This window comes from Microcaecilia unicolor, chromosome 3, assembly GCF_901765095.1.
Source record: "Microcaecilia unicolor chromosome 3, aMicUni1.1, whole genome shotgun sequence".
Taxonomy (NCBI): Eukaryota; Metazoa; Chordata; class Amphibia; order Gymnophiona; family Siphonopidae; genus Microcaecilia; species Microcaecilia unicolor.
This window is the reverse complement of record NC_044033.1, coordinates 18160326-18176325: the sequence shown is the minus strand read 5'-3', so window position 1 is coordinate 18176325 and position 16000 is coordinate 18160326. Positions and strand designations below refer to the sequence as shown.

General features: G+C 45.7%; 1 protein-coding gene and 1 non-coding gene across 2 annotated transcripts in view; both read left to right on the top strand.

The window, feature by feature from the left end:
• Positions 1 to 16000, top strand: part of LRFN2 (leucine rich repeat and fibronectin type III domain containing 2) — a 170962-nt gene that overhangs the window by 34091 nt on the left and 120871 nt on the right. The gene's annotated exons all lie outside the window — the stretch shown is intronic.
• On the top strand, positions 5342 to 5414 carry TRNAK-UUU. The gene has a single exon. It is a non-coding gene; the product is annotated as a tRNA-Lys (tRNA).

Below are 16000 nucleotides of genomic sequence, written 5' to 3'. Positions count from 1 at the left end.
CTTTGCAGCCCTAGATGGGGCGCTGACAGATGATCTCACTTCCGGGCTATATATGGCGCTAACCAGGTGGTAAAAGGCATTCTACACGCATAGACCATTACTGCCCGGTTAACGCGTGAGATCTCACCGCTAAGTCAATGGGTGGCGGTAAGGTCTCAGACCCAAAATGGGCGTGCACCAATTTTCATTTTGCTGCATGTCCACTTTCGGCCAAAAATTTAAAAAGGCGTTTTTTACAGGTGCGCTGAAAAGTGGATCTGCGTGCATCCAAAACACGCGCTTACAGTAGCGCAGGCCATTTTTCAACGCACCTTAGTTAAAGGACCCTAAGTGCGATATTCAGGAGCTGTTTCAACCTCTATTTTTTAATAGCAAATAGATTAAGAAAACCAGGATTGTATTCTGCTATGAGGCCTGTTCTGGATCATGTGTTAATATAATGAGATGTCCATTTATTTAAGCAGAACGAAAAAAAAACCCAGTGGACTTAAGGAATATGCACTCGTCGTAGTCTGTTTGAACATAAGTGATTTTGAGAAGTAAAGTTTTCATCAAATCCCCTCATCCGTAGTCTAATATATAAATATAAACAGCTGCCCCCCTCTCCATAAATCACCATTTTTTCATATCAAAGAAAGTCATCAAACCAGATCAAATTTATCCAGCGGTCCTATGAGACATTATTGACATGACTGCAAAATCACTGCGCATTTCATCTCAAGAATGAAATAATGATGGGTCCTTGGGACTGCTGGAGTACATATTTTCATCTCTCTTCAAAAAGGGACAAGGGACTAAACACCATTTAGAGCTATTTTAATTCCAGGGACATAGAACACATCTCTAGAGCCACAGACAAGAGGGAAAGCCGAAGCTCACGTGCAGAACAGGTGACTGCTTGGCAAGAAAAAGCATGATTTCAGGAGCAACAGGCTTCGCAAGACCGCATTTCTCAAGGACTCCCCCCCCCCCCCACACACACACACACTCACCCACAATTTGCAAATATTGCTCAGAGCCAAGTTGCCATGTTGCTTTGTACTGGTTTAGGAAACTCAGCTGTGTAACACTCAGAGTTTACCAGCTAACCTAGTCCACTTCAGGCTTGCAAAAAGAGAATGCTTTCAAGTTACAGTGAAAACTGCCAGCCTTCGGGATGACAATTAGGTCTGGGCAGCCAGAACATTTTCATTTCGTTTCTAATATTTAGGGAAATTTCTGTTTTGTTCGGAGGTTTCTCCCCTCCCTTTGATATCACGGGATGATATAAAATGAAAACTTTCTGTCCTTTTTTCCTGTGCCGCCCCCTCACCCCCCACCATGAATCTAAGCCTCCCCACTTCTGGCCCCTCCCTTTAACCATCTCTTCTGATCCCCCCCAAATGGAATCTCCACACTCCCTGTAGGGTCCCCAGGAGGGGCATAATCAAACGGGGCCGGCCATCTCTGGGGCCAGCTCCGCAAAGGGGTGAAGCCAACCATATTATCGAAAAAGATGGCCGGCCATCTTTTCTATCGATAATATGGTCGGGGCCGGCCAAATTTCAACATTTTGGTCAAATGTTGAGATCACCGAATTTAGATATCGCCGGATTTAGCGATGGGTGGCTTCAGTTTTCGGCCATAATGGAAACTGGGCCCGGCCATCTCAAACCGGCCAAATGCAAGCCCTTTGGTCGTGGGAGGAGCCAGCATTCATAGTGCACTGGTCCCCCTCACATGCCAGGACGCCAACCGGGCACCCTAGGGGGCACTGCAGTGGACTTCAAAAATAGCTCCCAGGTGCATAGCTCCCTTACCTTGGGTGCTGAGCCCCCCAAATCCTCCCCCCCCCAAACCCACTCCCCACAACTGTACACCACTACCATAGCCCTTAGGGATGAAGGGGGGCACCTACATGTGGATACAGTGGATTTTGGGGGGGTTTGGAGGGCTCAACATTTACCACCACAAGTGTAACAGGTAGGGGGGGGGGTGGACCTGGGTCTCCCTGCCTGAATTGCACTGCACCCACTAAAACCTGCTCCAGGGACCTGCATAGTGCTGTGATGGAGCTGGGTATGACATTTGAGGCTGGCATAGAGGATGGCAAAAAAATAATTATTAAATTTTTTTTTGAGTGGGAGGGAGTTGGTGACCACTGGGGGAGTAAGGGGAGGTGATTCCCGATTCCCTCCGGTGGTCATCTGATCAGGTGGGGCACCTTTTTGAGGCTTGGTCCTGAAAAATAAGGGACCAAGTGAAGCCAGCCAAATGCTCATCAGGGCCGGCTTTGTTTTTTCCATTATCAGGCGAAGCCGGCCATCTCGTAACCACGCCCCCACCCCACCTTCGCTACCCTGCCGACACGCCCCCTTGAACTTTCGCCGGGTCTGCGACGGAAAGCAGTTGGAACCAGCCAAAATCAGCTTTCCATTATACCGATTTGGCCGGGTTTAGGAGATGGCCGGCCATCTCCTGACTTGTGTCAGAAGATGGCCTGCGATCTCCTTCGAAAATAAGCAGGCAGGCCTACCTCAATCCCTGGTGGTCCAGCAGGAGTAATGCCTATTTGCTTCTGCCCATGGCCGCAGCCCCATCCAATATGGCTGCCATGACCTTTGACCCTAGTTTTGTGGTACTGAGTTAGGCTGTCCTTTATCTGTTTTGCTGGTGATCAGAATATGGCTGATAACTGGATAGCACTTCTGGATCGGCATTGAAACCAGATATTCAACACTGGCCAGTATAATGTGTACAGCCCTGCGTATGTCTACATATAGGGCCCGATTCTATATAAGGTGCCTACAAAATCCATGTGATAAACATTTCTGCCTAATCTAATTCTATAAGCGACGCCTAGATTTAGGTGCAGTATAATGAATATGCTTAGTTGATATCCTAGTGCTTAAAACTACATGTGTCTGTTTACACCAGCAAAATGTGGCATAAATCCCTACATGTAGATAGACGCATGTTGGGCCATATTCTATAACAACATGTGAAGCGTCTGTTCACGCTTTCCAAAAATACTAGGACTAGGGGGCATGTGATGAAGCTACAATGTAGTAAATTTAAAACAAATCTGAGAAACTTTTTCTTCACTCAACATGTAATTAAACTCTGGAATCCATTGCCAGAGAATGTGGTAAAGGCGGTTAGCTTAGCGGAGTTTAAAAAAGGTTTGGACGGCTTCCTAAAAGAAAAGTCAATAGACTTGGACTTGGGGAAAATCCACTATTTCTGGGATAAGCAGTATAAAATGTTTTGTACATTTTTGGGATCTTGCCGGGTATTTGTGACCTGGATTGGCCACTGTTGGAAACAGGATGCTGGGCTCGATGGACCTTTGGTCTTTCCCAGTATGGCAATACTTATGTACTTAAGCCCTCTTTTACTGTAATAAGCACACATCAATGCTAGCCACAGCTTAGTAAATGGACCCTGTGATAGCATGGACTAGCGGTCAGGCATAGACCCTTCACAGACAAAGGCAGCAGACAGGGTAAACCAAAAGGAAAGCCTTTATTGTGAACAAAACTCTGTTACTGCCCCAGATGCAAACATAGGTAGGATTTAAGTGTGACTCAAAAAGAAACTGTATTATCTTAGGTATCCTGAACTCTAGTTTCCTTAACTCACACCTTGTAGCATTCGTAGTGACCGCTCCTAGCAGGCTCACTTCAATACTTCACTGGTAATCTGTATACCTTCCACGTGGACTCAACTCCAAATACTAGGTAAATACTGCAGAATGTAAACCTCCTACTCTGACCTGTCTACCAACACTCTGGTCACAGGCTATAATTTTCTTGGGGGACCCTTTCATCTGGCCCAGGCTTGGAGTCTCTCCTGAAGCACCCAATCCCTTGGTTCTGGACCTCCCCCTGGAAACCTCTGTATCCAGACCTCCTACTCACTCTTTCTGCTCCCTGATCTGTGCAGCCTGAGGGCTTTTAACGCCCTCCTGGCCTGAGCCCTGCCCCCTTGACTCAGAGGCAGCCTCCGCCTAGGCAGACTGACCAGGAGCCATCTCTGGCTGGTTAAATTACTTTGAATAGTGACCCTTTTGTTCTTGAACCCTTACAAATGCACCCTTACATGTGTGTTCACAGACATGCCTCTGCCAGACAACTTTCCATCAAGCCAGTACAGATGCATCAGGAGCATCCAAAGCTGGCATCACACCCTATGCGACAAGTCCCCCAGCACCTCCACCCTTCCCACTGTGCCACGGCCACTGCAGGGAAGACAGTCTGTTCAAAATTCTGCTGCACGACTTATATTCCACCAGTGTCGCTATGCTCATATTAGCCCTCTCCTCAAGTCACTTCATTGGCTTCCTATCCATTTCCACGTACAGTTCAAACTCCTCTTATTGATCTATAAGTGCATTCACTCTGCAGCTCCTCAGTACCTCTCCATTCTCATCTCTCCCTACATTCCTCCCTGGGAACTCCGTTCACTGGGTAAATCTCTCTTATCTGCACCCTTCTCCTCCACTGCTAACTCCAGACTCTGTTCCTTTTATCTTGCTGCACCATATGCCTGGAATAGACTTCCTGAGCCGGTATGTCAAGCTCCATCTCTGGCCGTCTTGAAATCTAGGATAAAATCCCACCTTTTTGATGCTGCTTTTAACTCCTAACCCTTGTTCACTTGTTCAGTACCCTTATTTTATCATTCCCACCTTAGTAATTCCCTTATCCTTTATTTGTCCTACTTGTCTGTCCTAATTAGATTCTAAGCTCTGTCAAGCAGGAACTGTCTCTCATATGTCCAGTGTACAACTCTGCGTACGTCTAGTAGCGCTATCGAGATGATAAGTAGCAGTAGTAGTAGGGGAGCGATCTGTGCGACTGCGCTGCTTACAGAGCCCTCAAGACGGCCTTGGTTTGTGTATACGAAGTTTCAGTGATGTGAAGACTTTGCGAGGTTTGGCGTGTCTCTCTTTATCAGGTATGTTCAGAAAATACATCTACTGTGCCCCCGAAACAGAAAACAGCTAATGCTTTGTCATCTGAACATAATTTCAATAGATGCCATAAGAGAACATAGACCACAGAAGTCTTTTTACTATAGCCCAAGTGAAATATTTGCAGCAGGAACAGCAACAGATACAAATGTATCCATTACTCAGTCATATAGAGAAAAGAATAATGATTCTATGCTTAGCTAATGTTACAGTCAAGGATAAAAGGGTAGCTGGGGAAAACAAATTGCATGTCTCTCTTTATCAGGTATGTTCAGAAATAAATAAAGGGGGTGTCAGAGGCATAGTAGAGGCATGGACATCCTTCTCCCAGAAACATCCACATTTCAGACATCGTCAACTTCTCACAGGGGGCATAGCAACCCAGGAGCCCACATAGCTCAGTCGGTAGAGCATCAGACTTTTAATCTGAGGGTCCAGGGTTCAAGTCCCTGTGTGGGTGGGACCAGCCCCCCTAAAAGGAGACTCTGTCCCACAGCACTTTTTTGGAACAAAAAAAAAGATGATCCAACTCTTAACGCCTGGAAATTACTCCGAAGGAAATACAAATATGCCATAAGACAAGCTAAACGACAATACTACAAAACTGAAGTCGGGCCAAATTACAAAGACACACACAAACTCTTCCAACTCGTGAACAAATTAATAGACACAACCCCAGTCACTAACAACAACAAAGACACTCCAGGAGCCGACGACTTGGCGAAATACTTCAACGAGAAAATAATAAAACTATGACTCAAAATACCAGCCAGCACAATCGAATATACCACACTTCTAGAATGCCTAGACCCAGAACCCGGAATCCACCCAACAGACAGGATCTGGACTGAATTCACAATAATGCCAGAAGATCTTATTCCACAGACACTCAAAAGATTCGCCAAATCCCGATGTAAATTAGACATATGCCCAAACAACCTCATGAAGTCGGCCCCCCAACACTTTATAACGGACCTAACTAACCATGTGAATTTCATGCTACAAAATGGACTCTTCCCAAAGGAGAAAGGTAATATTCTACTAACCCCCGTACCTAAGGATGCAAAGAAAAATACTAATGAAATAACGAACTACAGACCAGTAGCATCCATTCCCCTATTCACCAAAATAACAGAAGGCATGGTGACCAAACAAATCACAGATTATTTAAACAAATTTTCGGTACTGCACGATTCCCAGTCAGGATTTCGCTCCAATCACAGCACGGAAACTGTACTAGTCACGCTTATGACCAAACTCAAGCAATTGATAGCAAACGGCAACAACATACTACTACTACAGTTTGACATGTCAAGCGCTTTCGACATGGTCGACCATGGAATTTTACTACACATCCTCTCATACTTCGGAATCGGAGGTAACGTTCTCAAATGGTTCAAGGGCTTCCTAACCACCCGCTCATATCAAGTGACATAAAACTCGACGACATCAGCCACATGGACACCTGCATATGGAGTTCCACAGGGATCCCCCCTATCACCGACCATATTCAACCTAATGATGACACCCTTGGCTAAGCTATTATCGAATCAGAATCTAAATCCATACATATATGCTGATGATGTAACAATCTTTATCCCATTCAAACATGATCTAAGAGAAATCTCCGACGAAATCAACCAAAGCCTACACATTATGAACTCCTGGGCGGATGCATTTCGACTGAAACTAAATGCTGATAAAACCCAATGCCTAGTACTCACCTCGCAATACAACAAGAAGGAATTTACCACCATCAACACACCCAATCTAAGTTTACCAGTCTCAGACACCCTAAAAATCCTAGGAGTCACCATTGACCGACACCTGACACTTGAGGACCATGCAAAAAAATATAACTAAAAAAATGTTCCATTCCATGTGGAAACTAAAACGAGTCAGACCATATTTCCCAAGGAGTGTCTTTCGATACCTGGTACAATCACTGGTACTTAGTCACCTGGACTATTGTAACTCAATCTACACCGGCTGCAAAGAGCAAATACTCAAAAAACTCCAAACAGCCCAGAACAAGGCAGCCAGACTTATATTCGGCAAACCAAAATACGAAAGCGCTACACCCCTCCGCGAAAAACTACACTGGCTCCCACTCAAAGAGCGCATCACGTTCAAACTCTGCACCTTGGTCCATAAAATCATCTATGGAGACGCCCCAGCCTACATGTTGGACCTAATAGAACTTCCACCCAGAAATGCAGAAAAATCCTCCCGCACATTCCTCAATCTTCATCCTCCCAAATGTAAAGGCTTGAAATACAAATCAATGCATGCACCAACCTTTTCCTATACAAGCACACAACTCTGGAACACACTGCCACGTAACCTGAAATCGGTCTATGAAATGACCAAATTCCGCAAACTCCTGAAAACTTATCTCTTCGACAAAATATATCATAAGGAACAACACGTGTAACTCCACTTTCTTTAAGATATCTAAGAATGTTCCTTACATCTTTTGCCTCTATACTATCATGTACCTATATCTATGGCTTTAATACCATCATGTATTCCAACATGTAACCAAAACTTCCGCAAATCAAATGCATAATCTTTTCTATGTCCATTGCTATGTATTTCACCATCATATACCCAAATCTTGCTGTAAAACCAAATGTATATTCTTTTCCATTTCCAGTATCCATAATGAATTGTAAGCCACATTGAGCCTGCAAAGAGGTGGGATAATATGGGATATAAATGTAATAATAATAATAATAATAATACTCAAAAAAGACATCCCTGATGAGCACTTTGACATTTTCACCTGGACTTGTATTTTTCTAAGGTTGTAGATGGCAATTTATTTAAGGTTGTAGATGGCTATTATACATGCAGCTTATCTGCGTGTATGAAGCCGGAGCTAACAGCGAGCAGCTCATTTGCATGCGATTTCCTTCATGCATGCCCGTTCCTTTCTGAATCACTAAGGGATCGGTAAGGGAAGGACTTTTTCCGTTGATAGTGCATCAGTTAGTCCACTGCAGTGCCCACTAGGGTGCCCGGTTGGTGTCCTGGCATGTCAGGGGGGCCAGTGCACTATGAATGCTGGCTCTTCCCATGACCAAAGGGCTTGGATTTGGTCATTTCTTAGATGGGCGTCCTTAGTTTCCATTATCGCCGAAAATCAGAAACGACCAAGTCTAAGGATGACCATCTCTAGGGATGACCTAAATGTCAAGATTTGGGCGTCCCCGACCTTATTATCGAAACGAAAGATGGACACCCATCTTGTTTCGATAATACGGGTTTCCCCGCCCCTTCGCCGTGATGTCCTGCGAGGACGCCCTCAGGAAAACCTGGGTGGCCCGTTCGATTATGCCCCTCCACGTTACTCTTTGGGGTTCTACATGGAATGTTGCTACTAATTGGGATTCCGGAATCTTGTAACTCTTTAGGATTCCAGAATCTTCAGAATTTTTAGTACAAGAACAGTGCTGGGCAGACTTCTGTGGTCTGTGCCCTGATTGTGACTGAATAGATAGGGATGGGCTTGAGTGTAAATTTTAAGGGGCTTCGACATTAGCTTCAGAACTTAGTACAAGAACAGTACTGGACAGACTTCTATGGTCTGTGCCCTGAAAATAGCAAGGACAAATCAAACTTGGGTATACATATAAAGTATCACATATCATGTAAAATTAGTTTATCTTGTTGTGCAGACTGGATGGACCAGTGGCGTAGGGGGGGCCTGGGCCCCCATAAATTTGGCCCTGGACCCCCTGCCAACGACCCACCCAACCTCCCTCCTGCCACCAACCCACTGTCACCGTTGCCTGCCTTTGCTGGCGGGGGACCCCAACCCCCGCCAGCCGAGGTCCTCTTCTCGCAAAAGGCTTCCTTCTGTTTCTGACGTCCTGCACTGTGCAGGACGTCAGAAACAGAAGGAAGCCTTTTGCGAGAAGCAGAGGACCTTGGCTGGCGGGGGTTGGGGTCCCCCGCCAGCAAAGTTAGGCAACGGCAGGTTGGTGGCGGGAGCAGGGGGTCGAGAGGGTCCGCAGCAGGAGGGGGGCAAAGTGGGCAATGACGGGAGGGGTCGGCGGCGCCGGGGGGAGGCTGAAATTTTCCCCCTCTCCTCGGGCTCTGGACCCCACTCCCGCCAAAGTCTGGCTATGCCCCTGGGATGGACCGTTCAGGTCTTTATCTGCCGTCATTTACTATGTTATGATGATGTACCCTTGCACATCTTTATAGTCACAGCAGGGATCCATGGGATGAGACCAAAAAAATTAACCCCTTAGAGTTTGTTTTTTGTTGTTTAGTTTGCCATTTTTTCAGCAACCACTGTGAGTTTCAATGAGAAATTGTACATACTTATTTAATCATGATATTACTAGTAAAAAAAAGGCCCATTTCTGGAGCCAATGAAACGGGCGCTAGCAAGGCTTTCCTGTGGCTCCCCCCCCCCCCACCCGTCATCGATGTGGGTGAATTGCTCCGCCTCCGCCCTCAACGTCATAACGTTTGACGCGAGGGCGGTGAATTGCTCCGCCTCCGCCGTCAACGTCATAACATTTGACGCGAGGGCGGGGCCCAGAGACTGTGATTTTCGAGGCTTCAGAGCTTCGAACATACGAACCTTGGCTTCAGTGATGTCAGCAGCCAATAGAACGTTGAGGGTGAGTTTTATATATATAGATAATGAAAAAAACATTTAATTATCTTAAACTATGTCGATGTTACTGACATTTTAATGTTACTACCTAGTGATTTTTGCAAGTTAAAAATGTTTGAGCTAAAACACAATAAAATAACGCCATTCAAACCTTACAATTAAGAATGTGTCAGAATCTCGCAGTCACTGTGAATGCTCAAAGCGTCCATCTAACAGGCCTTCAGTCACTTTGTTGTCGATCAGTCCCTGTGGCAGGCTGTCCCAGATCATCTGCAGCGCTTCCTTGAGTTTGACGATTGTTTGCCGCTTCGGGTGGAGCTTGTGATAGGTCTCCAACATTGCTCCCTACACAAAAGTTTGCGTCACTGTGATGTCATTAACAGTAAGCTGGTACTCGGGTTTTTCCGTTGTTGTTTTTTCCAAATAATGATTGTTTTACAGTACAGACATTTTTAAACATTCGGACGTTGCTGGGTGGTCATGCAAAAAAGTCTCTAACTTCACAGGCCCACCCAATCTTGGCTCAGGCCCACCCAGCTGCAGCACCACACTGCTCTCTTCTCCCCTCTCCTTCGCAGCCTCCCGGCATCTGCGCTCCAGTCTTTGAATCCGTTTCCTCCCTGGTGTCGGTACAGCTGTCCTCGGTGTCTGCAGCGATTCATTCTCGTTGCTTCCGCCAGCCCCGCAGGCTTCCATCTGCCGCTTTATGCCAGACAGTAAACAGGCAATGATGTCAGCAAGGGTGGGACATGGCAGATGGAAGCCTGCGGGGCCGATGCAAGCAGCGAGAATGAATTGCTGCGGGCGCTGAGGACACCTGTACCGACACTGGGGAGGGACAGAGGTCAGAGACAGGAGCGCAGATGCCGGGACGCTGCAGAGGAGAGGGAGAAGATGTAGGGTAGGTGAAAAAAAAAACCCTCTTTTGTTCTTTAAAAAATATTTCTGGGAAGATATTTGTGGTTCGGGGGGCAGGGGGCACATACGCATGGAAGAGCCCATCGAATTTACCTCTGGGCCCGTCCAAAATACCGAGTCTGGCTACGCCTCTGGGGTGAGGGTTGTGAGAGCTGCTTCTGCAGTGCTTTCATCCTGGCTCAAGTTGTAAAACCAATCTTTTCCTTTAACCTCTGATCTATTACCATAGTAACATAGTAGATGACGGCAGAAAAAGACCTGTGTGGTCCATCCAGTCTGCCCAACAAGATAAACTCATATGTGCTACTTTTTGTGTAAACCCTACTTTGATTTGTACCTGTGCTCTTCAGGGCACAGACTGTATAAGTCTGCCCAGCTCTATCCTCGCCTCCCAACCACCAGCCCCGCCTCCCAACCACCGGCTCTGGCACAGACCGTACAAGTCTGCCCAGCACTATCCCCGCCTCCCAACCACCAGTCCCGCCAGTCATCTAACAGGCTGCAAATCTGCTATGGGCTTGATCACACTATGCTACAGAGAAAAAAAAACACAGTTGACAGACTGGACAATGCATCCTGTAGGTCATTTTCACTCCGTTTGAAGATTTTGCTATAGAAAATGGTGCATGGCACTGCAAAGCCTCATCATCGTCTCTGCAGCTGCAAAGCTTACAGCATCCGTACAACGACAACAAAAAGAGCCTTTTAAGTAATTCGGTTTGTGCAAGACCCAGAAAACCATTATCATTGTCCTCTTTTCATTCTGCACGCTATTGCTGAAAAAAATTATGCGGTCTTACTCCATAGAAATGATGGGCAGCCACAGCTGTGTGCCTTTCAGCAGCTGCCACACATCTTATCGAAGTGAAAGCCCTCTCGGTTGTTCGTGGCTTTTGATTTCGCTATTCCCTTGCTTTATTTTTCATTGTTCCGCCATACCTAAACACTCAGCTCAAAAACGCAGCATGAATACTACTAGAATGAATCACATCAAATGACATCCCCACAGCTGCTCACAGCATTAATACAGGGTGCACTCGGTTGTCTCTACTGGTCTTGGTGTTTGTGGTAGGACGGACCCACGGCCAGGTTTGAAACCCTCAGAAATACAGGCTAACGAAGGGATGGAAATAAAACACAAACACTTGTATTGTATTTTCAAGTATACAAGACTGTTTAGCTCAGAGACTGGATAATGTACCCTTCATTTCCTGCAGTCTTCCTATATTCTTGTCCCCAATAGGTTCCATTAATAATTCCTATAAATTCCCCATAGTTCTGTGCCATGACAGGCTTCACAATCTTTAGAAGCATTTAGGGTTTTCTGTAATCTCTTCATAGCCCTGTCCCTGACAGGCTCCACATTAAACACACCCAGACCTGACTCTAGCCTGGCTTCAAGGGTTAGTAACTCATAGGGACTCTAGGTAAAACCTTATCAGTGGTGTAGCCACAGGTGGGCCTGGGTGGGCCGGGGCCCACCCACTTAGGGCTCAGGTCCATCCAACAGTAGCACATGGTAATGAAAATGCTGCTCTCCACAATACTGGCACCTTCGCACGCTCAGTTTTCAGCGCACGCCTGCTGCAGACTACCAAGGTGGAGACTGGAGAGAAGCATTTTCCCACCAGCTGAGATATTTTTTTGATGTGCGGGTGGGGGAGAGAACATTTGGTGCCCACCCACTTCTTGCCCAGGCCCACCCAAAATCTGCTGTCTGGCTACGCCCCTGAACTTTATCCTACCTGGAGTAAGCTTCTGCTGCTTACAGCTGGGTGATGGAGGCAATACTGAAAGATAACTCTGCTTCCCTCTCTCTCAGGTACTCCAGCCTCAGCGTGGAACACCCAGAGGGGACTCATTCCTCTTTCTGGGGCCTCTCTGTTCTGCCAAAGAGATTTTAGCTTTCTGTTCATTGCTTGAAACCTGCCCTCCTGGTCAAACAGGCTAATATACCTATCCCCTGCATTATGGTCGCTCAGTTACTGCCTCAGTGAGGGAGTGCCTAAGGAAACCCTGCCTTATACCACCCATTCCCTCACAATGTTCTGCACAACAGTGTGGTAATAGTGCATTCATGTCTCGAAAACCAGAGTAAGCAGATGTAGCACGGCTAACACCCTCTAGAATGGCATTAGGTAGTTGCTCTATTAGTCTACTACTACTACTACTACTATTTAGCATTTCTATAGCGCTACAAGGCGTACGCAGCGCTGTTTAGATATATTTATTAAACACAAGTCAATGAAAAAAGCTGAAGGGGTACCTTTGCACTGCACTAACTTGTTATTTTTATGGCTCGTTTTAAAGGGTCACAATCTCTTTTCCAGGATAGTTGAGTGTGGCTACCTGATGAGGGGGTCAATAGCTCTTTGAAGCTTGTCATCATTACTTTTTTACAACTTGTCTATCAACGTTATCCACCGGATTCTGTATAGGTTGCCTAAAGTTGGGTGCACAATTATGGATGTTAATTAGGCAATAACAACAATTATTGGCATTAACAAGCACTAATTGGCAGTCATTAGCAGTTATACACAGATCTGCCCTACTCCATAAGAACATAAGTGTTGCCATTCTGGGACAGACCCACGGTCCATCAAGCCCAGTATCCTGTTTCCAACAATGGCCAATCCACATTACAAGTACCTGGCAAGATCCCAGACTTTACTCTGCTTATCCTAGAAATAAGCAGTGGATTTTCCCAGGTCCATCTTAATAATGACGCATGGACTTTTCTTTTAGGAAAGGAGCCAAACCTTTTTTAAACCCTGCTAAGCTAACTGCTTTTACCTTCCTTTGCTATAACTTGTGTGCCTAACTTATCTCACTCTCAACTCTGAATGGGGTGTGGTGAGGGAGGGCCATGGGTGGGGTTGTGGGTGTTCCCAGGATTTAGGCATACACTTGTAGACTACTTGAATTCACATGCCTAACTGACAGCAGTTGGGTGCAAGCATTTATACCAGCCTTTGGCTAGTGAATGTGCTTGCACTCAAAGTTAAGTGCAAAATTGCAGGCTAACCTAATATTTTATCAATTTATTTATTGGGATTTTTTAGCTGCCTTTATGAAGAGATTCCCCCGACACAGTATACAGCAGGAACAGTGTAACATAAAACCTACAGTTTTATTAACGGTATAGCAATAGTACAATGATGAAAAATAAACAGAAATACAATAAAGGAAGTCAACCTGGAAACAGGCAAATTGAATTCTAATAATAGCAATAACATGATACTGTGTCAGATATATATATATACTTTAAACAATCAAATAACAGAAATATGAGGGTAAAAATGACACATCATAAGAGGCAGCTTGGAAGAACAGTCATATAACACATTAGATAATTACAATCCTGCTTATTTTCGAAGGAGAAGGGCGGCCATCTTCCGACACAAATCGGGAGATGGCCGGCCTTCTCCTAAGGCCGGCCAAATCAGTATAATCGAAAGCCGATTTTGGCCGGCTTCAACTGCTTTCCGTCGCAGGGCCGGCCAAAGTTCAAGGGGGCGTGTCGGCAGGGTACCGAAGGCGGGACAGAGGCGTAGTTAAGAGATGGCCGGCCTCGGCCGATAATGGAAAAAAGGCCGGCTCTGGCGAGCATTTGGCCAACTTTACTTGGTCCCTTTTTGTTCACAACCAAGCCTTGAAAAGGTGCCTGAACTGACCAGATGACCACCGGAGGGAATCGAGGATCACCTCCCCATACTCCCCCAGTGGTCACCAACCCTCTCCCACCCAAAAAAAACAACAACATTTTTTGCCAGCCTCTATGCCAGCTTCAAATGTCATACCCAGCTCCATCACAGCACTATGCAGGTCCCTGAAGCAGTTTTTAGTGGGTGCAGTGCACTTCAGGCAGGCGGACCTAGGCCCATCCCCCCCCCCCCCACCTGTTACACGTGGTAGTAAATGGGAGCCCTCCAAACCCACCATAAACCCACTGTACCCACATGTAGGTGCCCCCCGTTACCCTTTAAGGGCCATGGTAGTGATGTACAGTTGTGGGTAGTGGGTTTGGGGGGGTTTGTGGGGCTCAGCTCACAAGGTAAGGAAGCTATGCACCTGGGATCAATTTGTGAAGTCCACTGCAGTGCCCCCTAGGGTGCCCGGTTGGTGTCCTGGCATGTGAGGGGGACCAGTGCACTACAAATGCTGGTTCCTCCCACGACCAAATGGCTTGGATTTGGCCGGGTTTGAGATGGCCGCCATTAGTTTCCATTATCGAAAATGCCCCTCCATGTCATGCCAAAATGATTGACTTTTAGCGAATGTTGTAATCTGTTGGCAGTAAGGAGCCATGAGCAAGTATAGTGAGTGTCCTTTTTGAAGTTCCCCTGAAGAAGTAATAATGAAACGGGTGCAGGTTGGGGTCTTGGTCTAAAGATAAGTGTCACTTTGATTGCAATACTAACAGCGAAAGGGCTGCTGCTATTTCAAAAAGAAATTGTGAATGTCAAGTACTTTGAACAATGACTGTGAATGTTAAATATATACACAGTTGAAAGATTTTGCACTCAAGTAAGAAGGAAGAAAAAAGTGTTACGATAAAAAAAAAAACACAAAAAGACTTTGGTTGAGGAAGGAGGTTTTTGTGACCCATGATTACAACATTTGCTAAAAGTCAATCATTTTGACCTTTCATAGGCAGTGCGGGTTGGAATTCTTTGCAGTGTATGAGGTCTTTTCCTCCTGCTCCAAGTGAATGAATGGACCATTTGTAGTTCACTTTTAGGACTGTTATGTTTTGATATGCTTTGATGTCCCCATGCATACCTCCTACCCACCCCCATCCTCCCACCCTGTCAGACTGTCATAGTAATGCTTGAATGTTTTCACTTATATACACTGTCAGCTAGCACATTTGCTTATTTCCGATCTGACGAAGAAGGGCAACCTTCGAAAGCTAATCAAGAAATGTATTAAGTTATGTCCAATAAAAAAAGGTATCATCTTATTTTCTTTTCCATGTTTTATTTTGTTTGATTTCTATTGATAACCTTAAGAGTGGACTAATACGGCTACCACACTCCTCTACTTAGGACTGTTATGAGAATTCCACATTCAATAATAGACTTTCATGGCTACACAAGAATACAATACTTCTGTAGTACCAACCAGTAACCAGGAGTGATGCATTCACTCTTCCACTCCCCAGTACCTCTTCACTCTTGTCTCTCCCTACGCCCCCCCCCCCCCTCGGGCACTCCGTTCTGTAGATAAATCTCTCTTGTCTGTTCCCTTCTCCTCTACTGCTAATTCCAAACTCCGTTCCTTTTATCTCACTGCACCTCACGCCTGGAATAGACTTCCCGAACATGTATGTCTAGTCCCGTCTTTGGCCATTTTCAAATCCAGGCTAAAAGCCCACCTCTTTAACACTGCTTTTGACTCCTAACCACTACTCACTTGCCTGTACCTTTTATCCTCACCTCTTTAATTACCTTACCTCTTAGTTGTTCTGTCTGTTTGTCCTATTTAGATTGTGA